The 25,446-nt window shown below is 43.6% G+C and overlaps 1 long non-coding RNA gene and 1 pseudogene across 1 annotated transcript; both read right to left on the bottom strand.

The window, feature by feature from the left end:
- Nucleotides 1-2,928: 2,928 nt before the first annotated feature.
- On the bottom strand, nt 2,929-3,812 carry LOC781066 (small ribosomal subunit protein eS7-like; annotated as a pseudogene).
- A 6,932-nt stretch (nt 3,813-10,744) lies between these two features.
- LOC132343773 (uncharacterized) lies at nt 10,745-17,022 on the bottom strand. The gene is made up of 4 exons (XR_009492726.1): nt 16,220-17,022; nt 15,647-15,847; nt 14,083-14,286; nt 10,745-12,937 (listed from the first exon to the last, which is right to left on the bottom strand). It is a non-coding gene; the product is annotated as an uncharacterized lncRNA (long non-coding RNA).
- Between the last annotated feature and the right edge of the window lie 8,424 nt (nt 17,023-25,446).

The following is a 25,446-nucleotide window of genomic DNA, read 5'->3' as shown; positions in this document are numbered from 1 at the left end:
GGCAAGTCACTGCCAGCTGGCAGCCCGGACCCTCTGGCACCCCGCACACACTTTGGTGTGGGTCGTGGGATCCAGGGGGGCTGGAACCGCAACTGGCAGAGTCCCGGACCCCAGCCCAGCTCAGCCTCTGGGTGGCCCCACTTGGAGGAGTGCAGGCGGCTGGCGCCGGCCTAGCCGTGAGCACATTTGCACGGAGTGAAAGGAAACAGACAGAATGCTTTCCTCACAAATCCACCCACCGTTCCTCAGGAGAAGAAACACAGGGGAGGGCTGGGGAGTGCAGGCCAAGTTCCTATAAGGAGAACACTGCAGAGTCACCACTGGGAAATGGAGCAGAAGACTGGGGTCAGGGCACCGCCACCAGCCCTGAGGCCACATGGAGTCAGGTTGCACTCAACTGAGAAGCTGGGCTGGAGAGAAACAGTTTTTAAAGGAAACCCCTTAAAAAACCCAACTTTATCTTTTAGAGCGCTTTTAGATTCAGAGCAAAATTGAGAGGTAGGTACAGAGATTTCCCATAAATCCCCAGTTTCCCACATGCACAGCCTCCCTGGCCATTCACATCCCCCACCAGAGGGGATGTTGGTTATAAGTGATGAACTTAACACTGACACCTTGTTATCACCTACTGCTTGGTAATGGACTTTTGTTAACAATTCTTAGTGGCTTGGATTTCTTTTCTTTCTTTTTTTTTTAAACTTTTTATTTTACATTGGAATAGGCTTAGACGGTAAAAAATCCACGTGCAAGGTGGGAGACCTGGGTTCGATCCGTGGTTTAGGAAGGTCCCCTGGAGTGGGGCATGGCAACCCACTCCAGTATTCTTGCCTGGAAAATCCCCATGGACAGAGGAGTCTGGTGGGCTGCAGTCTGTGGGGTCACAAAGAGTTGAACACAACTAAGCACAGAACATAGTTGATTAACAATGTTGTGTTAGTTTCAGTTGTATAACAAAGTGATTCAGTTACACATATACATGAATCTGTTCTTTTTCAAATTCTTTTCCCATGTAGATTGTTGTATAACATTGAGCGGAATTCCTTGTGCTATACAGTAGGTCCTTATTGGTTATCTATTTCATTTTTTGTTATCTTTATAATTGGAGGACAATTGCTTTACAATAATGTGTTGGTTTCTGCCATACATCAACATGAATCAGCCATAGGTGTACATACGTCCCCTCCCTCTTAACCCTTCCTCCCATCTCCCACCCCATCCCGGTTATTCACTTTAAATACAGCAGTGTGTACATGTCAGTCCTAAACTCCCTAACTATCCCTTCCCACCCTGGTAACCATAAGTTCGTTCTCTAAGTCTGTGAGTCTGTTTCTGTTTTATAAATAAGTTCATCTGTATTGTGTCTTTTTAGATTCCACATATAAGTGATATCTTATGATACTTCTCTCTCTGACTTCAGTCATATGACAATCCATCCATGTTGCTGTGAATGGCGTTGTTTCATTCTTTTTAACGGCCAGGTAATATTCCATTGTGTATATATGCACCGAATCTTCATCTGTTCCTCTGTCGATGGAATTCGGGTTGCTTTCATGTCTTGACTATTGTAAACAGGGCTTCAGTGGACACTGGGGTGCATACATCCTTTTGAGCCATGTTTTTCTCCAGATATATTCCCAGGAGTGAGATTGCTGGACCACATGGTAGTTTTATCTTTAGTTTTTTAAGGAACCTCCATACCGTTGTCCATAGTGGCTACAGCGGCTTACATTCCCACCCAACAGTGTAAGAGAGTTCACATCTCTCCACACCCCCTCCAGAATTCATTGCCTGTGGGTTTTTTGATGATGGCCATTTTGACTGGTGTGAGGTGATACTTGGTGTGGCTTGGATTTCTTTACATTGAGGGAGGGAAGACTAGCTCTAGCTTTTCCCTCCTGTTTTATTCCTGATGGAGTTCTCTGCCCTTTTCATTTGCCTCCAGCCCCTACTGAGGTCCCCACAGTAGCAACCTCATCTGACCATTCCCTTGAGATCCCATGGAACTGAAAGGCTCTGCTGCTCTGTCGCAAGCACCTGGAAAACGCACTGCAATTTCATGTGCATTCATCTCATCTTTTCCAAGAGACTGTGCGCTCCTTGAGTACAGCGACCGTTGTTCACATGCTCTCAATAAAACACGTGTTGCCTGAAAGAAGTTTTATTTTTTTTTTAAGAGGATAAACACCAAAGATATCCAAACACTGGGGTAGTTCTGAAAGAGTTCTGTTATTATGATTATCCATTTTGGCATCACACCACCACAGGAATGAAAGAGCAGTCTGCTTCAGGGCACAAGGGTGTGATTTGCCAAGATACAAGGGGCTGTGTCTCAGTGGTCTGAGCTCCATGATCCAGACAGCGGGCTGGGGTTTGTAACAGACACATGAAACACAACCTTGTCAGATGTTGTTCGATGTTATGAAAATCTTGTAAATTACATGGAACAAAGGGCATTTACTCTAGAGCAGGAGATATTCCAGGTGGAGAGACAAGCACAATTTGGAAAGAAAGATGAAGCCAGAGCAAGCAGAGGATACTGAGGGATATTAACGAGGATCACTTCTGATGGTGAGTGATTATTGTCACCCTCCTACCCACCAGTCAGTAATGATGTCCAGAAATGCAAAATCTCTGTATATATTCCACAGTTTTCTCTGACTTTTAAAATGCAATACATAATGTGAGTTTTGATTTTGTGTGTGTATGTGTGCAAAAATTCAGTGCATTTATGGTATTAGATATTTGCAACATTATGTCTTCTCACTTGCAGATAAAACCAAGTAGTTTTAATTTATATGAATTGATTACGGATGCTCAATACATTCTTCCACCTCATGCAAAGAGTTGACTCATTGGAAAAGACCCTGATGCTGGGAGGGATTGGGGGCAGGAGGAGAAGGGGATGACAGAGGATGAGATGGCTGGATGGCATCACCGACTCGATGGACATGAGATTGAATAAACTCTGGGAGTTGGTGATGGACAGGGAAGCCTGGCGTGCCACGATTCATGGGGTCGCAAAGAGTCAGACACGACTGAGCGACTGAACTGAACTGAACTGAAACAGTAGACTTTGTAAATATTCCTTAATCCTTACTGTAATCTGCATCCCTTTTTTGGGTACTGTTGCCTTATGGGCTAAAGTGTCTTCCAAAAATATTGTTACTATGAAGTTAAGATTTCTCTTTTTTTAATCGTGAATAATATTTTATTTAGTCATTTCTGTTTACAACTGAAACTCTGTGAATTCAAAACTAACATCCTTGCCCGTGAGCTTCTTATAAGACACCAGAAAGTATTTCAACCTTGGGTTCCATGTTGTTCGGCTGTGCTTTATCCAAATGGACCTTTATGAGTAGGCTACTGTCTAACTTCTTGTAGATTCTCTTGCCCACAATCTCACTTGGGAAAACCAAGTCCTCCAGGATGGCGTCATGCGCAGTGGTCAGGGTGCGGCTCCTGGGATGTTTTTGCTTATTTTTCATAAGGCTTATTCAAGTTGGCTTAGGCAGAATTCTCCTCTGAACAATGAAGACGACATGCTTTCTACTGAACTTCCTCTCCAGCTCACACATGAGCTGCACCTGGATTTTCTGGAAAGACTTCAGTTGCGGAACGGGAACAAAGATGATGATAGCTTTCCAGCTACCGCAAACTTCAGTTTCCTTGGCGGCCATGATGTTCAGCTCCCACAGCTGGGCCTTGCGGGCTGAGTTCATCTCCAGCTCCAGGAGGGCCTAGGAGATGCTGGACTCAAACTCATCCGGCTTCTCACCATTGGGCTTCACGATCTTAGCACTGGAACCGAACATGGCCTCGACCTTGCAGATGCGGCCAACACTTGTTGCCACTGCCAACACTAGCAGGCCTAGGAAGAGCTGAAGTTTAAGATTTCTTTCTTTTTTTTTTGATAGTGGAGAGGTTTTATTTTATTTTTTTTCTCATCTTTTATTTATTTTTTAAAAATTTACTTATTTTTTTACTTTATATAAGATTTCTGAACTTCAGAAATATTAACTTGGAAGCAGTCAGTCCCCTGACATTTTGAGTAACTCCCCTCCTATATTTCTATGTTTACCAATAGATTTAGAAATCGTCTTAAAAATCATGGTGATTTATGTTGCCAACTTTATATTATGCTTTATGCCACCACTTTTTTCTTTTTTTTATGGAAGTATAGTTGATTTACAATATTGTTTTACAATATTATATTACTTTTAGGTTACAGCAAATTGATTCAGTTATACATACATGTAAATATTTTTTTCAAATTCTGTTCCATTATAAGTTATTACAAGATTTTGGATACAGATATATAGTAGGTCCTTGTTATCTCTTTAATGTGCAGTGGTTTGTATCTGCTAATTCCAAAGTCCAAATTTATCCCCCTTTCACTTTTGGTAACTGTAAATTTGTTTTCTAAGTCTATGAGTCTATTTCTGTTTTGTAAATAAGTTCATTTGTATCATTTTCTTTTTGATTCCACATATTAGTGATACCATATGGTATTTGTCTTTCTCTGATTTAACTTAGTGTGATCATCTATAGTTCCATCCATGTTGCTGCAGATGGCATCATTTCATTCCTTTTTTATGGCTGAATAATACCTGTTGTGTATATATACCACATCTTTATCGATTCCTCTGTTAATGGACATTTAGGGTGCTTCCTTGTCTTGGCTAAAGGAGATCAGTCCTGGGTGTTCCTTGGAAGGACTGATGTTGAAGCTGAAACTCCAGTACTTTGGCCACCTGATGTGAAGAGCTGACTTATTTGAAAAGACCCTGATGCTGGGAAAGATTGAAGGCAGAAGGAGAAGGGGATGACAGAGGATGAGATGGTTGGATAGCATCACCAACTCAATGGACATGGGTTTGGGTGGACTCCAGGAGTTGGTGATGGACAGGGAGGCCTGGCATGCTATGATTCATGGGGTCACAAAGAGTCGGATATGACTGAACTGAACTTGTCTTGGCTACTGTAAATAGTGCTGCAATGAACACTAGAGTGCATGTATTTTTTTGAATTAGAGTTTTCTCCAGATATATGCCCAGGAGTGGGATTGCTAGATCATATGGTAGCTCTATTTTTAGGTTTTGTTTTTTTAGTATTTCTTATTTTATTTATTTGGTTGCTTAGTTGCAACATGTGGGATCTAGTTCCCCAACCAGGGATCGAACCCAGGTCCCCTGCATTTGGAGTGTGGAGTCCCAGTCACTGGACCACATGGGAAGTCTTTTTAAAAACCATTTATTAGAGACAAAAAAAGATGAAGATATTTCTTAAGCTCCTTTACACACAAATTATATGTTTTTTAAAAAGATCACAGAACAGGGAATTTTACACCCTTCCAACTAAATGTTTTTCAGAACAAAATTAACTCCTTTGCTTAAAGTCAAAAGAATGAATGCTAAATTCTAAAATTATAATAGGGAGTAGACAAAAAATATTCCCAAGAGAGATGTAAGAAAACTGAATTCACATTTTAAAATTCTATAATATCCACAGAGCCTTAACTTGTGTATTGGCTTCATGGTAAGTTTACTATTTGTAACAAAAGTGACAAAGTCAGAATTATCTGTCCAATGTCAAAGCCCCTATTGGTCAAAACTGCAAAATATAAAGAATCCACTCTAATTCTGATCCTCTATCCTCTGAGTATTCAACACCTGACCTCTATGGCACCCTGTCCTGAACTGTCTTCTAAAGCATCACCCCATCATCCTGTCCCAGTTAAACCTACCTATGGAGAGAGTAACATGGAAACTTACATTACCATGTGTAAAATGGATAGCCAGTGGGGAACTTGCTGCATGTCTCAGGAAACTCAAACTGGGGCTCTGCATCAACCCGGAGGGGTGGGATGGGGAGGGATATGGGAGGGAGGTTCAGAAGGGAGGGGATATATGCATACCTATGGCTGATTCATGTTGAGGTTTGACAGAAAACAAAATTCTGTAAAACAATTTCTTCAATTGAAAAACAAAACAAAACAAACCTACCTATGCTATGTTCAATCCTTCAAGCCAGCAGTATGGGCAGAGAATCTGATCAACAAAACCATAACGATGTGTTTATGGAGCATTCATGGGCCAGCACAGATTTGTCCACTAACGTAAGTTAGCAGTGGCCTCTAAAAGACAGAGCCTTTAGCAAGAGGCGTGGCCACATGACCTCAGTAGTGAAATACACTGAGCGCAGGAGAAGACTAATGTTTCAGACAATGAAGTGCAGCCTGAGGCACCCTTGACCCACTGAAAGAGGGGATGACCAGTAGATCTTTGGATATGTGAGACTAAGACTCAGGAGATAGATTTGGGCTGGAAGAACTAGACTTGGGACATTAGCACATGAATGACCATTACAACCACGGCAGCCGGAGTACTTCACATTGTCCAAGAAAAGTGTCTCAAGTGAGAAGACAGTCGCTCACCTCGGTTCCCAGCAGCACCCTTTGGTTGGCCTCTCTCTCAGAGCCTGCTGCCATTCCTGCCACCTCCAGTCTTTCTCAATTCAGCAGCTGGAGGGGTCCTTTTGGTGACTGATTCTTTTCCTCAAAACTCCCCAGAGACTACACCCATCTCATTTGAGGATTCCCAGGTGGTGCAGAAGCCACCTGCCAATGAAAGAGACCCCAGAGATGCAGATTCAATCCCTGGGTCAGGAAGATCCCCTGGAGAAGGAAATGGCAACTCGCTTCAGTATTCTTGCCTCATGCCAGGCGCTGGTCCCAGAGACACGGGCAGGTGACATCCCTGATTTCATGAGACTCATACGAGCACATCTCAAGCCGGAGAGCCCAATGCTAAGCCTCCTCTCCCTGCCACTGGAGCTTCGAGTTGAAGCACGCTCTGCTTGGAGCTCCGCAAAAAGACCGCCTGAAACTGAGGCTTCACTCTTCACGCGGCCCTAAACCAGCCCAGTGGCCTCACTGGGTGCTTACTTCCCTTCTCTTTCATCAGGCCTCTGGGTGGGTTCCCCCTATTTTTAGATTTTTAAGGAACCCCCACACTGTTCTCCATAGTCTATGCTTTCATCTTTGTTACATGAACTTGAACTACAAATTTAGGACTTGTTCTTAACATATTCTTCTCAGCTTTAGGCCCAAGTGCCAACTCCAGCCCATTCAGATTCCTAAAAATCCCTCATATCTTCCCCTCCCTCTTCCTTCCTGGGGACTTGGGCTCTTGGGGCAGCCTGAATGTGTCTATCACGGCACTGACGGCAGCCTCTCACCTCCATGTGAGTGCACACTGAGCTCGCCACGATGCTATCCCCAATCCGTGACAGGTGCCAGACATGCACTTAATTAATATTGAATGAAAGCTTGATGAATGAATGAGTGAATGAGAGCCCTGTATGTCTGAAGTATCAGGAATTCTGAATTAGTCAGTCATTAGCCTATGGTGTTCAATTAAGCATCACAAACAATTTAGACTAGGTGGTGCCTGTCCCAGTGGTCAAGCAGTTCGCTAGGAATTGTTTTAAGGGACTGAATGATCTACTTTATAAATTTGATGTGTGTTCTTTGGTTATGATTTTTGGGGCCAATGTTTTCTGAAACCAATTAATGTCTCGGTTTGAAATGACAATTATGTCGATCTCATGGGTAGGTGATATTTCCTCCCTAAAGTAGAGGAGGGTGAATATTGATGTCTATTTTGGAAACCAGACAATGAGGTGATGGCATGACAGCTGTGTTATCCTTGAATCCAGGAGAAGAGGTAATAATAAAGTAAACATGGATGTGCTAGGTCATGAGTATATATCCTCAGGTCAGGTCAAGCCAAAGACAGATGCAAAGAGGCCAGCGGAGGTCATGGGAATTTGAGGTCTCATTCGCTGCCTCCTCTATCCTATTGAGGGCAGCTTGGAGGGGATTTTGAAATGCAGAGGGTAACCATCCTTCTCTCCTAGCAACCAATAAATGGATTTTTCTAGAGCTCAGGGTGAAACCCCAGAGATGTCAAGAATAAAGGACCATTGTCACTTGTGATGCCATCCAACCATCTCATTCTCTGTCACCCTCTTCTCCTTCTGCCTTCAGTCTTTCCCAGCATCAGAGTCTTTTCCAATGAGTTGGCTCTTCACATCAGGTGGCCAGAGTATTGAAGCTTCAGCTTTAACATCAGTCATTCCAATGAGTATTGAGGGTTGATTTCCTAAGATTGACTGAATGGCACCACTGATTCAATGGACATGAACTTGGGCAAACTCCAGGAGATGGTGAGGGACAGGGAATACTGGCATGCTGCAATCTATGGGGTCACAAAGAGTTGGATACAATTTGGCGACTGAAAAACTACCGGGGACCAGCCCCGGCTGAACCAGGGTATTCGAAGGAGAGACGGTGTAGGCGAAGATCAGGAAACAATTGCTTAATTAAACGTTAATTAAGGATATAAAGAGTAATAGAATGAGGATAGCTCAGTAGGAAAATTCAGTGGAGAAAAGAGGCTGAGATAAGGATAGCTCAGTGAGGAAATTCAGTGTAGAAAAGAGGCTGAATAATTCAGCCAGAAGGTAAGAGAAAGAACGACATGGTGAGACCAAGTTTCGGTGAACAAGGCCCGTACTTTATTTTCCAAAGTAGTTTTTATACCTTAAGTTATGCATAGAGGATAATGGGGGAAGGGGTAGAGTCAGGCAGCAAGCCAGGCTTTCTTCCTGCAAACTTATCATATGCAAAAGCTTAGGTGATTTGCATCATCTTCTGGCCCAGAGGCCTGTTAACATTTTAAGACCTTTTCTTCAGAAAACTTATTTTTCTCTAAAGGTGATTGGTCAGGAGCCACCCTCCAAAAGCATTAGATAAAGTTGCATTCCTACAGCGCAAAGGTGTGGTGGGCTATAACAAGAAAAAGAATTAACTCAAGGGTCCCAGGTTACAAACATTAAAGCTACTATTTACACCAATTATATTAATCAATACACTGCCAGGGACACAGCAGGTAAGGGATATGGAAACTTAGCAGCAAACATTGGCCCAACAAGTGAAAATCCCTTCACCAATACAATTTCTAATCAATCTTTTAACTACTCAAAAGAATCTGTGTTTAGACAGTTTAGGACATCTCCTGCCTCTCACAGTTGGGAGGCTCTGAACAATCACATGTGGCCGGAAAAACCTATTCAGGCAGGCTAGACGATTTCCAAAGGAGTTTGTAGGTTAAACACTGTCACACCCAGGAATTATTAACTGGAGCTGTAAGCTAACTCTTTTTTCAGAGAGGTAGTGGGGGACAGCCCCCCGTAAAGTCAGAGGTGTAGGTGAAAGCACAAAGCAGAAAGTAGGCAGACTCTGGTTTTGGGGGTAGATTGCTCGAGAATTTCCAGGGAGACTCCTGAGGCTTGATCCCGCCTTTGCGTATGCCAAGCCTCCTTCCTCATGACCTTTGTCATGGGTGGAGTTCCTCACGCTGGCTACCGGCAGTGATAGAATTCCGGTTGAGCTATTCCAGATCCTGAAAAGTGCTGCACTCAATATGCAATATGCACTCAATATGCAATATGCCGGCTCCCGGCATCAAAAACAACAGTCACTTGTGAGTTTTAACGATGCTCCCTGCACTTTATACAATTTCTGTGCGTTCTGTTCTCTCTTCCCTGGGACCCCTCATTGAAATGAAACTTGCGATTGTTCTCCAGTGGCTCTTGAGAGGTTCAGTTTTCCCTCCCTGTTTAATGATACTCTGTATGTCTGTTCCATGTCTCTGATGTGTGGTTACTTAATATTTTGCAGTGAGAGAAAGTGCCTGCCACCTTATATTCCCCTTCTGCTTACAGGACTCTCGCAGTTCACAACTGACGTCTGTGAGTTGGGAGTTTTTAGGCAACATTAATCTTGGGTCAGTTTCTCCTGGGTCACTGTGCATGGGCAGCCCCTGCCCACCTTAAAGAGAACCAGGTGGGTGGGCACAGTTGGGTCAGAACCATCTTGTCGCCCAGGGCTCCCGGCTGAAATGCAAGGAAGAGGGTGTCTGAAATCCTAATTTTGATGGAGAAAGTGCCCAGACCTGGAGGTTTTAGGGAAGGAAGAAACATGGTGTTCGAGTAAAAGGGGTGATCTCTTCTCTGTGTTCAGAGAAGTTTCAGAGCAGGCAGGAAGTCTTGTATCTTTTAAGAGAGAGATTTGAGGATCTAGGTCAAGTAAGAAGTGTCTTCACAGCTTTGTCTGTATAAGGTTGGAGAAACTTCCAACTCGAAGTAATGAGCCAACATCTTTCCTTGTGAAGTATTACATTTCTGAAAAAGACTGTTCATGAATATAAAAAAGATGCAAAACGCATGTTGTTTATCAGTCACTCGATCAATGCCAGACTAAGGCTTCTAAAGACCCTAAGAAGTAGAAATATTTCTGTAGCCAACCCATATAAATTAAGAGGAAATCAATTTTAAATGGTAAGCAAATGTGAGGAAGTCAAAGAAATTCTGATTTTTTCACCAGAATGACTATTTTCGTGTTCTTTTAAAATTTGCACAGATTATTTAAAAATGATTGAGAAAGGGTGGAAGTGATTTGCCCTGCTTTGAAAGTGAAAGTGTTAGTGGCTCAGTACTGTCGGACTCTAGCCCTCTAGGTGCCTCTTGTCCATGGAATTCTCCAGGCAAGAATACTGGAGTGGTTAGCCATTCCCTTCTCCAGGGGATCTTCCCAACCCAGGGATCAAACCTGGGTCTTCTGCATTGCAGGCAGATTCTTTACCATCTGAGCCACCAGGGAAGCCCTTGCTTTGTCCCCAGCTTGTATACAGTCTGGATAATTCTATGCTGAGCAGATGCCTTTAGGAGAAAGATCCTGCTTTTCCTAACAGGCCCATGGGCGGAGTTCCTTGGTGGCAAAATCTGTCCTTGAGAACCATGTCAGCCTGAAGTACAATGCTGTCATCTGGTGATCACATTCTGAAATTACAATTATATCTCCCCCTGGGGCTCTTGTTGTCTGCTTCCTGCACCATTGTTAAGAGACACCAAATAATTTTACAGCCAGAGCGATATTAGAGCAAATTGCATGCAGCTTTCCCAGTTTACAGATGAGGTATCAAGACCTTAAAGTGGCACAGCCAGAAGGTGGCCCTGGCATATGACTAGTTAATAATCCATTTTATGGTATAAGTAGACAACTTAGTGCCAGCGAAGTTGAATTTAGATGGCAGCTCTGCGATGGACTAGGGCTTCCCAGGTGGCTCAACAGTAAAGAAACCGCCTGCCCATAAAGGGGACATGGGTTTGATCCGTAGGTCGGGAAGATGCCCTGGAGAAAGAAATGGCAACCCACTCCAGTATTCTTGCCTGGGAAATCCCATGGACAAAGGAGCCTGGTGGACTACAGTCCATGGGGTTGAAAAAGAGTTGGACATGACTTAGAGACTAAACAACAACTGTCATTTTCTAGCTGTAAAATTATTGTGCAAATGATCAAACCTCACTGAACCTCAGTTTCCTTGCATGTAAAGTGAGAATTCCATTAGAATGCACCTTGTGGGTTTACTGGAAAGATTAAATCACATAATATAACTTGCAGACATGATTGAGACATGCCTGGCAGAAGACAGAATATTGTTAGGATAAGTGTGTCGGTGGATACACAAGAGTGCCTTGAATATTTCCAGAACTGTACAAACAGGATGGTATGCTTCAGAGCCATTTAAAATCAAATGATGTAGAATAAAAAACTAGCACTCTTTCCCCATTTCCTTCTTCCTTTTTGGGAAGATGCCAAATTGCTCTCGATCCATTTCACTGTCTTATTCTACTGTCTTTAAGTTCCAAAGCTCTGCTTTGTTGAATTTCTTGCTGAGCCTCAACTCTTTGGGGTAACTAACGTGCTTGTAACTACTCTCTAAACTGAAATCCCTGTGAATTATCTCGTTTTGAATCCTGAAGTGCCAAGACCGAGTCAGTTGATGACTCTGATGTCAGCAGTTCACGCTGTCACTTTAGCATAAAGTCTGACCAGGTAGAGCCTGACACCATGCTTTAAGCTTCCTCTGCACTTGTGAGGACATGTAACACCTGGGGAGGCCTAATTCGGAAAATAGAATCTAACCATCAGAGCTTTCGAATTGTGGTGCTGGAGAAGATTCTTAGAGTCTCTTGGATAGCAGGGAGATCAAACCAGTCAATCCTAAAAGAAATCAAGCCTGAATATTCATTGGAAGGACTGAGGCTGAAGCTGGAACTCCAATACTTTGGCCACCTAATGTGAAGAGCTGCCTCACTGGAAAAGACCCTGATGCTGGGAAAGATTGAAGGCAGGAGGAGAAGGGGATGACAGCAGATAAGATGATTGGATGGCATCACTGACTCTATGGACAGGAGTTTGAGCAAACTCTGGGAGATGGTGAAGGACAGGGAAGCCTGGTGTGCTGCAGTCCATGGGGTCACAAAGAGTCAGACACAACTGAGCGACTGAACAACAATGCTCATCTTCTAGCTATTCTTTAATTCTTGCTTTCCTCAAAGCTATCTTCCCCATGATTAGTTTCCCCAAATACTAATAAGACCATTTAACTCTTATGGTGAATTGCATCATTCGCCTTCTGACAAGTACTACTGGAATCAGCTCAGGCAATCGTGGTGTGATTTTCATCTTTGTTAGAATATAAATTCCTTGGCATCAAGAGAAATTATTCCACACAAGGAGGTTCCTCAAAACAATTAAAAATAAAATTGCCATGTGATATAGTAATTTCACTTCTAGGTATTTACCTGAAGAAAACAAAAACAATAATTTGGAAAGATATTATACCCCAATGTTCACTGCAGCTCTATTTACAATCGCCAAGATATGAAAGCAAAGTATCCACTCATACTCAGCCATAAAAATACGAAATCTTACCATTTGAAGCAATATGGATGAATCTAGAGGGTATTATGCCAAGTGCAGTAAATCAGAGAAAGAGAAATACCGTATGATCCCAGTTATATGTGGAATCTATAAAAACAAAACAAGCAAAACAAAACCTGAATAGACCCAGAGAACAGATACAGAGAACAAAAGGGGGCTTATCAGAGGAAAGGAAGGTGAGGGGGTGGGTGAAATATATGAAGGGAACTAAGAGAACTGTGGTGTTGGAGAAGACTCTTGAGGGTCCCTTGGACTGCAAGGAGATCCAACCAGGCCATTCTGAAGGAGATCAGTCCTAGGTGTTCTTTGGAAGGAATGATGCTAAAGCTGAAACTCCAGTACTTTGGCCACCCCATGCGAAGAGTTGACTCATTGGAAAAGATTCTGATGCTGGAGATGGAGAAGGAAATGGCAACCCACTCTAGTATCCTTGCCTAGAGAATCCCAGGGACGGGGGAGCCTGGTGGGCTGCTGTCTATGGGTCGCACAGAGTCGGACACGACTGAAGCGACTTAGCAGCAGCAGCACACCTGAAACTAGCATAATATTGTGTGCCACCTCTACCTTGATACATAAAAATGTTAACGAAGTTCCTGTCACATCATAGAAGCTCCAGTACTTTGGCCACCTGATGCGAAGCACTGACTCATTGGAAAAGACTCTGATGCTGGGAAAGATTGAAGGCAGGAAGAGAAGGGGACGACAGAGGGTGAGATGGTTGGAGGGTATCACAGACTCGATGGACATGAGTTTGAGCAAGCTCTGGGAGTTGGTGATGGACAGGGAGGCCTGGTGTGCTGCAGTCCATGGGGTTGCAAAGAGTTGGAACATGGCTGAGCAACTGAACTAAACTGACACATACATTGTACATATGCATATAAACGTTTATATGTACATACATACCGATTGTGTGTATTGTGTATAATGTGCATATATATGTATGGGTGCATGTAAGCATGTGTATGTACATATGAAATAGTCACTCAGTTTGTGTGTATGTATGTCGTGTTTGTCTACCTCTCTTGCATATGTATGTATATGTGCTCAGTCACTCAGTCCTGTCTGACTCTGTGACCCCGTGGACTGTAACCTGCCAAGGCTCCTCTGTCCATGCAGTTCTCCAGGAAAGAATACTGGAATGGGTGGCCATCCCCTTCTGTGGGGGATCTTCCAGACCCAGTGACTGAAAGTGCGTTTCTTGCATCTCCTGCATTGGCAGGCGGATTCCTTACCTCCGAGCCACCTGGAAGCCCCGAGTGTGTGCCACCTTTTCATCCGTCCGTCCCCTGGTGGGCAGCGAGGCTGTCTCCATGCCTTGGCTATTGTGAATAACGCTGCAGTGCACATGGGGGTCCAGATAGCTTTTTGAGTTAGTGTTTTCATTTCCCTTAGATCAATACCCAGAAATGGAATTGCCGGCTCATCCATATTTTGTCCTTGATAAACAACAAAAAAACCAAGTTGATAGTATTCCCAACACTTTTCTTTCCCAAGTTCTTGCCTCTCTCAAATCCTCCTCCATTCTTCCAGACTATTATTCTTTCCTTACAGTCAACTGCCTCACTCAGAAGTTGACTATTCTGTTTTAGGCTGGCTTAGTTCTCCCCTGTGGCCATGAAGCTACTGATTCACAAGTCACAGGGGCTCAGGAGATATGGAAAGAGGCTGGTTATTATCTCTATCTAGGTATTTTCCTGATAAGAACACATCAACCCTGCCAGACACTGCTGACACGTTGATCTGGGACTTGTAGCCTCCCTATTTGTGAAAAATTAAACTTCTGTTAGTCAAGCCAGTTTACTGTTATGCAGCCCCAGCCAACTAATACATGGCTTTCCTGAAGGTGTTTCTTCCTTTCAAGGACCCAACTCCACAGGAAGTCAGAGAGCTCGGGGGTTTCATCTGCATTGCTCAGTCTCCTGGCCACAGAGCAGGGAAGAGAAAGATATGATGTGGGTGGAAGGTGGGGAGGGCAGGGAGGCAAACAGAATCTCCAGGACAAAGGGCAAATACAGAAAATGTAGCAGAATGAAAAAAAGAGAAAAGAGCTGTCTACAGAATGTATGTTCACAAGGAACATGAGAATCTGCCTTATTTTAAAACTTCAAAGGTCTGATCCACACTCATATTTAGTGGGATTGTATCTAGAGACTGCAAGCTTAAATTTCTCACAAAACACATGAAGCTAAAAATAGCCTTTTGGAATCTAGTCTATCGGTAGGCAAAGTGTCCTGGCATTTGATTTGCAGTTGAGGTACGTCGCCTCCAAGTTAATTATAGGGCCGTGGTTTGAACAGCCAGATTCGGAATTTTCCAGAACATTTAGTAAGAGCTCAGGAGAAAGCATGGTGCTAAGTGCTCTGCAGGATAGAGGGTTTTATATGAGATGTTTTATGAGATTGGTACCCCAATACCCCTACCAGGGGTAGTATTTGAGCAAACCTGGAACTTGCATTTCACAAAGGAAATCAACCTTGAATATTCATTGGAAGGAGCTGAAGCTCCAATACTTTGGCCACCTGATGCAAAGAGCCAATTCATTGGAAAAGACCTTGATTCTGGGAAAGATGAAGGGCAGGAGAAGGGGATGATAGAGAATGAGATGGTTGGATGGCATCACTGATTCAATGGACATGAATTTGAGCAAACTCTGGGACATAGTGGACAGGGAAGCCTGGTGTGGTGCATAGGGTTGCAGAGTCAGACACAACTTAGTGATGGAACAACAACAACAGAACTTTCATTTGCCTGGAACACCCAGTATAGGCATGGTGCGAAAGGCAGTATTTAAGGTACCTTGTTTGTCATGAGAAGTCTTTTGGTCCTTAGGTGGTGTTTGAGGCCAGCCCCAGTGCAGTTACTATCTGTGTCCACAAGATGGCAGTCACGGCCAGGAAGGGGCTGCAGGAGCCACTGGCTGGCCTTTTCCAGGCTGGACCGTGGGTGGGGTTTCTAGAGGTTCCTGGAGGAGGGCTGATATTTCATAGTAGTTCTTCCCTAGGAGTGGGGGAAAGGATCAGGCTGAAGTAGCTGGGAGGCAGTCAGGAGGAGCGGAAGGAAGAGATAATAAAAAATCACCCAAAAGTCTGGAGCGGGAGGACAGGATTGTTTTGATACTGAGTTGAGGCACAGAGGTTAAACCAGAGACAGGAGGAAAGTCAGAGGGACCAGAACACCTGGTTAAAGGGCAAAAGGCTGGGAGATAAATCAGACAGCAGAGTCTACAGGAGGTGGGCCGAGGACAGGGGCGTGTCAGGGCAGCCCTGGGAGAAGTAGAGTCTGAGGTCCATGCACACTGCCGGTTCTGACTCTTGCCCATGCCCCTGGGTGCTTCCAGGAGAGGGGGCTCAGGGATGGATTCTGACTTACCAGATCTTGAAGGAGGAGCAGGGACAGAAGACATAGAATGAGCCAAGTTCACAGCTGGTTCAGGGAAGGCAGTACTTCTGATGGGCTGGAGCAGAGCTTTGTGGAAAGGGGGAGATAGATGAGACTGCAAAACTAGAGGTTTATCTGTTCCAGGTGAATCCTTGGATGCGCAGCCAAGCAGGGTGGCTGGCTACCTGGTTGAACAGAAATGATGCCGTCACTAAGATACTTAAATAAAAATTTTACTGGTGCTTTGCTGTGCTTAGTTGCCACGTCATGTCCAACCCATTGTGACCTCATGGACTGGAGCCTACCAGGCTCCTCTGTCTGTGGGGTTCTCCAGGCAAGGATCCTGAAGTGGGTTGCCATTTCCTCTTGCAGGGGATCTTCCTGATCCAGGGATCGAACCTGCGTCCCTGTGTCTCCTGCATTGCAGGCGGATTCTTTACCTGCTGAGCCATCAGGGAAGCCCACTGGTGCTTTGGGAAGAAACAATTTGAAGCTAAATACAAAGATGATTTGAAGGAGATTAGTGTCAAGCAGTGGAGAAGGCAATGGCACCCCACTCCAGTACTCTTGCCTAGAAAATCCCATGGACGGAGGAGCCTGGTAGGCTGCAGTCCATGGGGTCGCTAAGAGTCAGACACGACTGAGCGACTTCACTTTCACTTTTCACTTTCATGCATTGGAGAAGGAAATGGCAACCCGCTCCAGTGTTCTTGCCTGGAGAATCCCAGGGACGGGGGAGCCTGGTGGGCTGCCGTCTATGGGGTCGCATAGAGTCGGACACGACTGAAGCGACTTGGCAGCAGCAGCAGCAGTGTGAAGCAGTGTGAGTGATTCCAAAGCTCTGGAAGTAGTTTAGAAGTATGGCATTAAGAATTCAATATGGTAATGATATTTGAAAAAACTGGATAAGTGTTAAAGGGATTAGTGGCTTATGTGTAATGGAAAAAAAAGCTTAGGAATGTTTTTATACTAGTTCTTAGTAGAACTGGAAAACATATACACAGACTCAGTTAGATTATATAAATTCAGAGAAAGAGTTAAAGAAATGCTAACACCTAGACATTTAGGTATTTTACTTTATTTTCTACCAATGGTTTTGTCTAAGGCATGGATGTAACCATCTCATCCCAAATGTTTTACTTTGTAATCAAACCTCAGGAGACTATACAAGGTCTTGGCACACTTCAGTGTTTCAGTGGCCTTTAGAAATGTTTGTCTTATTAGAATTCCCCAGATAGCCTAGACATGTGTCTGTACTTATCTTGGAGATAAATAGCTGTAGAAGGGTACTGTCCCAGCTCAGAAGATGCCACTCAGCCCCTTCTGCACTAAAGAATGTGCTGTCGACTAAAAAGATGCATAATGTGAGAGCTGTGAGCTAAGTTTTATTTGGGGCAAAATGAGAACTGCAGCCTGGGAGACAGCACCTCAGATAGCTCTGAGAGCTGCTCCACAGAGGCATGGGGGAAGGTCAGTATAGATGTGACTTTGGTGAAGGGGGAGTACATGCAATCAAGCACGTATTTTCCAGAAGGTTTCTGTTAGTCTCATGAAGACTTTGCTAGTCCTGAGGCATAGTGTCACCATGAAGGATTTTAGTGCTTTTCTAGACAGGAGGAGAGACAAGAACTGGGCTCATAAAATCAACTCCTGAGGACATCTAACTATCTGAAGACCTGTCCTGCCAGTTCCCCACTGAGCACAGTGACTCTTTTCTGCTCTCCACCCTCAACTCCTTCAGGGGGTGTTGAAGGTCAGCAGCTGCAGCAGCACATGATCCAATCCTTATGGAAGTAGATGACAAGCACCCTTGGCAAGGGCCAGTTTGTAGCTGACATTACAAATACTCCAGGGATGCTCTTATCGAAGAACATACATCTGTTGGGTGGGAGACTTGGTTATAACCTAGGTTAGATATTCGTCTTGAGGTGTTACCCATGGTTCAGCAGGACTGTATACAAGAGGACTGTGTCTTTGGTAGCAGATATAAAGGCACATCTATATTTCAACATGGAGTATATATATTTTGACATGTGGGCTGGGGGGGAATTTGCCATTTCATTAAGCTGTAGCCCCCCTAATCTTAAGCCTGTACACGTAGGTAAGAGTTTGAAACACTGCTGTTAAACATGTTAAGGTTTGAAATTAGGATGAAAGCTGGTTTTCTGTCAGTGGAAAACCATTCTTCTAGAAATTGAGTTCTGTTGACTGGGGGAAAAAAAATGCACTACCTAAACATTGAGAATTATGTTTTATTTGGCAGATTTTCTGAGGACTTAAGCCTGTAAGATGGCCTCTCAGATCACTCTGAGGGAGGGCTCCAAAGACGTAAGGGAGGAGCCAGGGTGGATAGGGGTTTTTGTAACAAAAACCAAGTAGTCAGAACATCAGAACCAGACATTTTATTTTATTTATTTTTAATTGGAGGATAATTGCTTTACCTGGTGGCTCAGATGGTAAAGAATCTGACTGCAATGCAGGAAACCTGGGTTTGATCCCTGGGTCAGGAAGATCCCCTGGAGGAGGGCATGGCAACCCACTCCAGTATTCTTGCCTGAAGAATCCTATGGACAGGGGAGCCTGGCAGGTTACAGTCCATGGGGTCACAAAAAGTTGGATATGACTCAGTGACTAACACTCGCTCAGTTGCTTTACAATGTTATATTAGTTTCTGCTGTGATGGGAATCAGCTCTAAGTATACATATATCCCCTCCCTCTTGAGCCTCCCTCCCACTCCTACTCCCTACCAGGCATTTTAAGTTAATGAATTTAGGCTTTTCCATATATATGTGTTGGGAAGATCCCCTGGAGGAGGGAATGGCAACCGACTCCACTATTCTTGCCTGGAGAACCCCATGGACAGAGGAGAACCCCATGACCCTACAGTCCATTGGGTCAGAGTCAGACGCGACCGAAGGGACTTAGCATGCATATATATGAAAGATGCAAGAGTCTGGGCTCAGGGATACTGCTCCGTTGGGTGCGCCTCAGCTATCTGGGGCCAGTATCTTGCTCTTTTCCATCCTGAGTCCCCTCAGGGTGCACTGCTGGGCGTGGCTGATGGCTTAATGGCCACAGCATCCTTTGTTTGCTGATAAGGCAGGCAACAGTTTTTCATCCATTGCTCCATGCTTCCAAATCTCTGCTTTATCTTCATTGTCACCCCTGTTTCCCTTTGAGGGGCCCTCCTCACCTGTTATCTTCATTGTTGTCCCTGGGTCAGGAAGATCTGGAGAAGGAAATGGCAACCCACTCCAGTACTCTTGCCAGGAAAATCCCATGAAGTCTGGTAGACTACAGTCCATGGGATCGCAAAGAGTCAGACACGACTGAGCGACTTCACTTTCACTTCCTCACCTGTTAACAATTTCTCCCTCAGCCTTGCCACTTCATTAGCATATGTGCATTCATTCTGTCCACTTTCCTGTGGACTGCAACCTATTCTGACCTTTCTTTTCTCCAAGCTTTTTGTATCTTGCTTGATATTCAATGCCACGATTTATGTTTGCATTTTTTTTCCCTGCCTCTTAGCATAAGAGAGCCTTTCCTGTCCCTGGCAGAAAATAGATACATCATAACAAGACTATTTTTAAGTCAACAGTATAGATATAATTAGCAAAATTTAGATGGAGACCAGTTTTGGATCAGCCCATCAGAGCTATGTTTTGTTATCACAGTTGTTCTCTAATCAGCTCTTTTGCACACATGCATGCTAAGTCACTTTAATTGTCTCTGACTTTGTGACCCCATGGTCTGTAACCCACCAGGTTCCTCTGTCCATGGGATTCTCCAGGCAAGAAGACTGAAGTGGGTTGCTCTGCCCTCCTCCAGGGGATCCTTCTGACCCAGGGGTCGAACCCTGGTCTCTTGCGTCTCCTGCATTGGCATGTGGGTTCTTTACCACTAGATCCACCTGGGAAGCCCTAATTAACGACCCCCCTCCACCCCCTACCAGTGGCTGTGAAATCCCTACTTTCTTCTGTTTTAACTTTGCTGATACTGCACTTCTGGGATGTCTGTGGTCCAGCAAGGAACTGGGACAGGATGGTTTTTCCCCATAAAGTCATCAAGGAAAAGAGTACGAATAGCACCACAGTGCTCAGTATTATGTAGGCACTGGTTCTTTAATTTTACAATCCTAATTAATTTTCATGGAGAATTTTTCCCATGATAGCAATTAATTTTCATGGGATTTTTTTTATGGTACCTACAAGAAAAGCAAAGGTTAAACTTGGGAAAACATACTAATAATTTAGAGACAGGAAAGCTGAAGAGGAAGCACTCCTAAGATATAGAACTTTAGCTTCCGGCTGCCCTGATTCTAATTGTTTTATTACTCCTATAGGATTTGGCTGAATTACTTTTTACATATCAGTTTGCCTAAGTACATCCATTCATGGTTGACAAACAGTTGTTTACAAGGAGGTCTTATATTGAGTTGGCCAAAATGTTCCTTTGGTTAGTGGATTCGTTGTTCAATAAAGTTCTTGGTGAATATGAAAATTATCTTTCATTTTTACTTAAAATAGAACAAACTTTTTGGCTAACCTAATAGATACATAATTTGCAAGTACAGATCATAAAGGACCACTTGTCTGTTTATTGTGAGAGATTCCTAAAGATCTCTTTTTGCTGCTTTAGTTTAGTTGTTGTGTATTTGAAAACAATAGTTGCTATTCCTTGAAAATATTTTGTTTGCTTATTCACTCATTATTTCATTAAACATTTGACTACCTACAAATAAATTTGTTACTTTAGTGTTTTCCTTATTAAGCAAAATTCTGTAAGTTTGCGTTTAAAAAAATGTAGTCAGGAGGTAGACATTAATTACTTGTCAGGGATTAAAGATCACGTTTCCTGGATTCTTATACTGAATGTACGATTTTAGCTGGGTGAATGTAAACAGCGCACGTAATTAGTCTCAGCTTTAGTTCACTTATTTGTAAAATGAGGATTTTGTCTGCTTGGCATCAGAGGATTTGGGTGAGGATAAAGGCATGATTTGTGTAAAAGTGTTTTGCTAAACTGTAAAATGTTACATAAGTGTAAAGGCGTTGACATTGACTTCTAGCAGCTAAGTCAGGTATATAAAGGTGTGCTTTCTTTGTAACTTCTATGACTTTAAGCCTATTTTTAGAACATTAAAAAGTTGAATCTGTCAGCAAAATTATCCATTTGTGTTTCAAAAACAGCACCTGGAAACATCTCTTGACTGTCATGAGGCAAAGAGGCTCCCAGAACTTTCCTGTTGTGGACATTCACACATGCGTGTAGAACCCGGGCAAATGACCTCCCTGGTCAGCGCAGTGTTCTGGTAGACCAGTGAGGTTCACAGTGTGTGCCACTGAACACAGTGGCAGAGAATGGGGAGTGTTGGATCTGTTTTAGGTAGGGGGTTCGGGAAAGTTCTCTCTGCAAAGTACCGTTTGAACAGAGAACTGCGTAAAGTCAGGGGGCCACCGCTGTGAGTATTTGACCCAAGAGCGTTCCAAGCAAACTGAATGAGTATCTCAGGGTAGAAGTATCTTATACACGTATCTCAGTATATTTGAGCCAGCATTTCTGTAATATAGATCTAGAAGCTGAACTATATTTATGAATGTAATTTCATAATGAAAATTAGTGGGTTTATGCATGTGTCTGAAAAAAAAGTACATAAATTTGAAATAATTTATTCTGTAACCTCCCAACACTTCATTGGGCAAGGATTTTGGCTTCCTTCTATTTGTAATGTCCTATGAAGCCTGGAGCCATTAGCTTCAGGTCAGAATTATTTGTTCTTGCTTTTTGCCAAAACTGACGGAACCAGGCCGTTTGCCATCAAAATGGGAGCCATCCAGCTTCTGATTTCTGAATGAGGTTGAGAAGGGAAATACATTTGGAAAAGAAAATACATTTCATTCAGAAATAATTGCATTCACTTCTTGGATGATTGATAAAGAACTGACCTAAAGTTATTCAGGAAGACAACAGGCGCTTGGAAGAAAGAAACCAAATCAACACTGTGGCTTTTTGAAGTCAAAAGTCAAGAAGGGCCTGAGTCTTCATCAGTATTCTGTTACACGCAACTCTGATTTATTCAAAACCTGAGTTTAGGAGTGGTATTTGCCTACTAGGAGAAATCTTTACCCCAGAGAGGAGGATATGGATTTCTATGGAATGCGGACCAGGGAACGCTCAGTTGTTACTGGCCTCTCTGGGGCATAGAGATTCTTAGAGAGGGGAGCAGTGGTCACAGAAGGCCTTGGTATTCCTGGCATTTTTGCTGCTTAAAATCTTGGTAGGGGCTTCCCTGGTGGTCTAGTGGTTAAGGATTCACCTGCTAATACAGGGGACACAGGTTCGATCCCTGACCCGGGAAGAGCCCACATGCTGCTGAACAGCTAAGCCCTCGGGCCACAGTTACTGAGCCAGCACTCTGGAGCCCGCGTGCTGTAACTGCCGAAGCCTGTGTGCCTGGAGCCTGTGCATGTGCGTGCATGCGTGTTAAACTCCTTCAGCCGTGTCTGATTCTTTGGTTCCCTATGGACTGTAGCCCGCCAGGCTCCTCTGTCCATGGGGAATCTCCAGGCAATAATACTGGAGTGGGTTGCCATGCCCTCCTCCAGGGGATCTTCCTGACCCAGGGACTGAACCCAGGTCTCTTGCATCCCCCGCATTGGCAGGAGGATTCTTCACCACTAGCACCAACTGGGAAGCCCACAGGGCTTGTATTCTGCAACAAGAGAAGCCACTGCAATGAGAACCCCGGGTACAGCAATGAAGAGTAGCCTCCACTCACTGCAACTAGAGAAAGACACACAATGAAGACCCAGTGCAGCCAAAAATAAATAAGTAAATAAATTTTAAATGATTACATAAAACACATTTTCATAGGTTGCCTTGAAACTTCTGTGTGTGTGTGTTTTTTTTTTTTTTAGCAATTTAAGCATATCATATAACAGCAATTTTTTTTACCATCATAGCTTGTGCTGGTAGGTTTGTGTTCTTTCCCATACTTTCTGTGTAAATAATATAGGTTTCCTATATTTCCTACACAAAATAGTCCTTTTCATATTATAAAATATTTCTACATGCTTTATCTCACTTGGTATACACAATCCTCTTTAGTTTCCATGTGATAATAAAACTAAGAACATTTATTGAATGCATGATTTCATTTTATTGATGAAGAAGCAGAGTCTTTAGCAAAGTAACTCTCAGATGGTTTTGGATAACTGAAGTAACAAAAAAACTGATGTAATTGGATGTAAGGCTATTTTTCCTCTCAGGTTCAGTTGTGATTTGTAAGTATCTCTAGCGGGAGACCTGGGTTCAATCCCTGGGTTGGGAAGATCCCCTGGAGAAGGGAAAAGCTACCCACTCCAGTATTCTGGCCTGGAGAATCCCATGGACTGTGTAGTCCATGGGGTCGCAAAGAGTCAGACACGACTGAGCTACTTTCACTAAGTTAATTAGCCCCCAGAGTAGGTCCAAATTCAAGATCGGAGACAGAGGGAGATTGGTTAGCACTGTTGGTCATCCATTTCCAGGAGAAACAGTGTAGGCTCAAGACCCTGGCGGAGGAATCTCTCAGAAGAGAAAAGCAGGACACAACTGTAGCATTTCCTGTGTTTGCTACAGAACAGGAAATTGTTTCTCCTTATTTCAAGCCAAGTGTGTGTGCGTGTGGGGCTTTGAGGGAGTCACCCAAAAAGTCTGATGCGTCTCCTGTAGTTTGCAGGTCACAGAAGAACTGGGATCTGAGGTATGGCTTAAAAAATATCTAAACTCAGGTGGTTCTGAAAGCTGGCTAGAGAAGCAGAAAGAGGGAAAGATGGGCTTGTATTAGGAGCATCATGTATGTGGCACCTCTGGACCAGGTATGACCAGCCTAGTCCTTTAAAACCCTGTGCAAGAGGGCTGTCTGGAGGGCTGAAGGGACCAAGGGGAAAGTCAGCGGCTGAGGAGTCAAAAGCAGCCAGGTAGAGGAGCGGCGTTGCCTGCGTCTTGGCGGGTGGGGCTATCTGAGGATCTTGTGAAAGTGCCCCTGGGTGAGGAAGAGTCAATGTCTGGAAATTGCCGCACCAGAGGACAATGCATGGTTGCAACCGTTGCAGCTACCGACTGTTGGTATCAGTCATAGAAGAATTGATTATGCCGCAATCGTCAATTAACTGAAAGTCACATCAGCTTAACACAGTGAAAGCTCTTTCTGTGCTTGTATAGGGATGGATGGGATTTGAGTGCCTTGCTGCATCTTGTTGCCATATCATCTACAACACGTGGTCGCAAAGGCTGTTGCAGGAGGGACCTTAGGATGAGTGGGCCAGGTACACAGGCTCCTGACTTGGTCTGGAAGTGACTTTTATTAGCCCAACTGACTGCAGAGGAAGCTGGGAAATGTAGTTTGCCCATATATGAAGGAAGAGGATATGGTACAGTAAACACACAGAGTGTCTTTGCCAGTGGTTCCTTTCTGCTCTTCCCAGTCCCTGGTCAGCACTGTGGGAGCTAGGGGCAGCCTAGGGAGTGAAAGCAGGTGCAGAAAACCAGAGCAGGCTAAGAATGAGCCTTCAAGGTCAAATTACGCCAAAGCTAGAGGAGAGGAATTGGTTTAAAGTAATAAGGTTATTTAACGTCAGTTGGACATTTGATTACTGAAATGAAATGGTTCTTCTTGTGGCTGAAAATGACCCGAAGAAATGCATTATTTGAATTTGACCATAACATTTATGGAAACTGCATAAGGTTAGCGTATAGAAACACATTAGATTTCTGTATAGTGATTTTGTAACCCAAAGCTATACTGAATGCATTCTACAGTTTTTCTGTGTATGGAATCTTTAGGATTTTTCATATGTAATTTCATGTCATCTGCAAATAGTGACAGTTATACAATCTTTTCTGATATGTGAAAAGTGAAAGTGTTAATCGCATCATTGTGTCTGACTCTTTGTGACCCCACAGACTGTAGCCCACCAGGCTCCTCTGTCCATGGAATTCTCCAGATGTGAATACCGCCTATTTCTTTTTCTTATTTAATTGCTCTGGTTGGAATATCCAATACTATGTTGAATAACAGTGGCAAAAGTGGGCATCCTTGTCTCGATCTTAGAGGAAAAACGTCCAGCTTTTCACCATTGACTATGATGTCCTACACAGCATATTATATGGATTTGTCATGTATGGCCTTTATTAGGTTGAGATACATTCTCTCTGCATCCTCTTTGTTGAG

Source organism: Bos taurus, chromosome 24, assembly GCF_002263795.3.
Source record: "Bos taurus isolate L1 Dominette 01449 registration number 42190680 breed Hereford chromosome 24, ARS-UCD2.0, whole genome shotgun sequence".
NCBI classification, from domain to species: domain Eukaryota; kingdom Metazoa; phylum Chordata; class Mammalia; order Artiodactyla; family Bovidae; genus Bos; species Bos taurus.
This window is presented reverse-complemented; position numbering and strand designations above follow the sequence as displayed.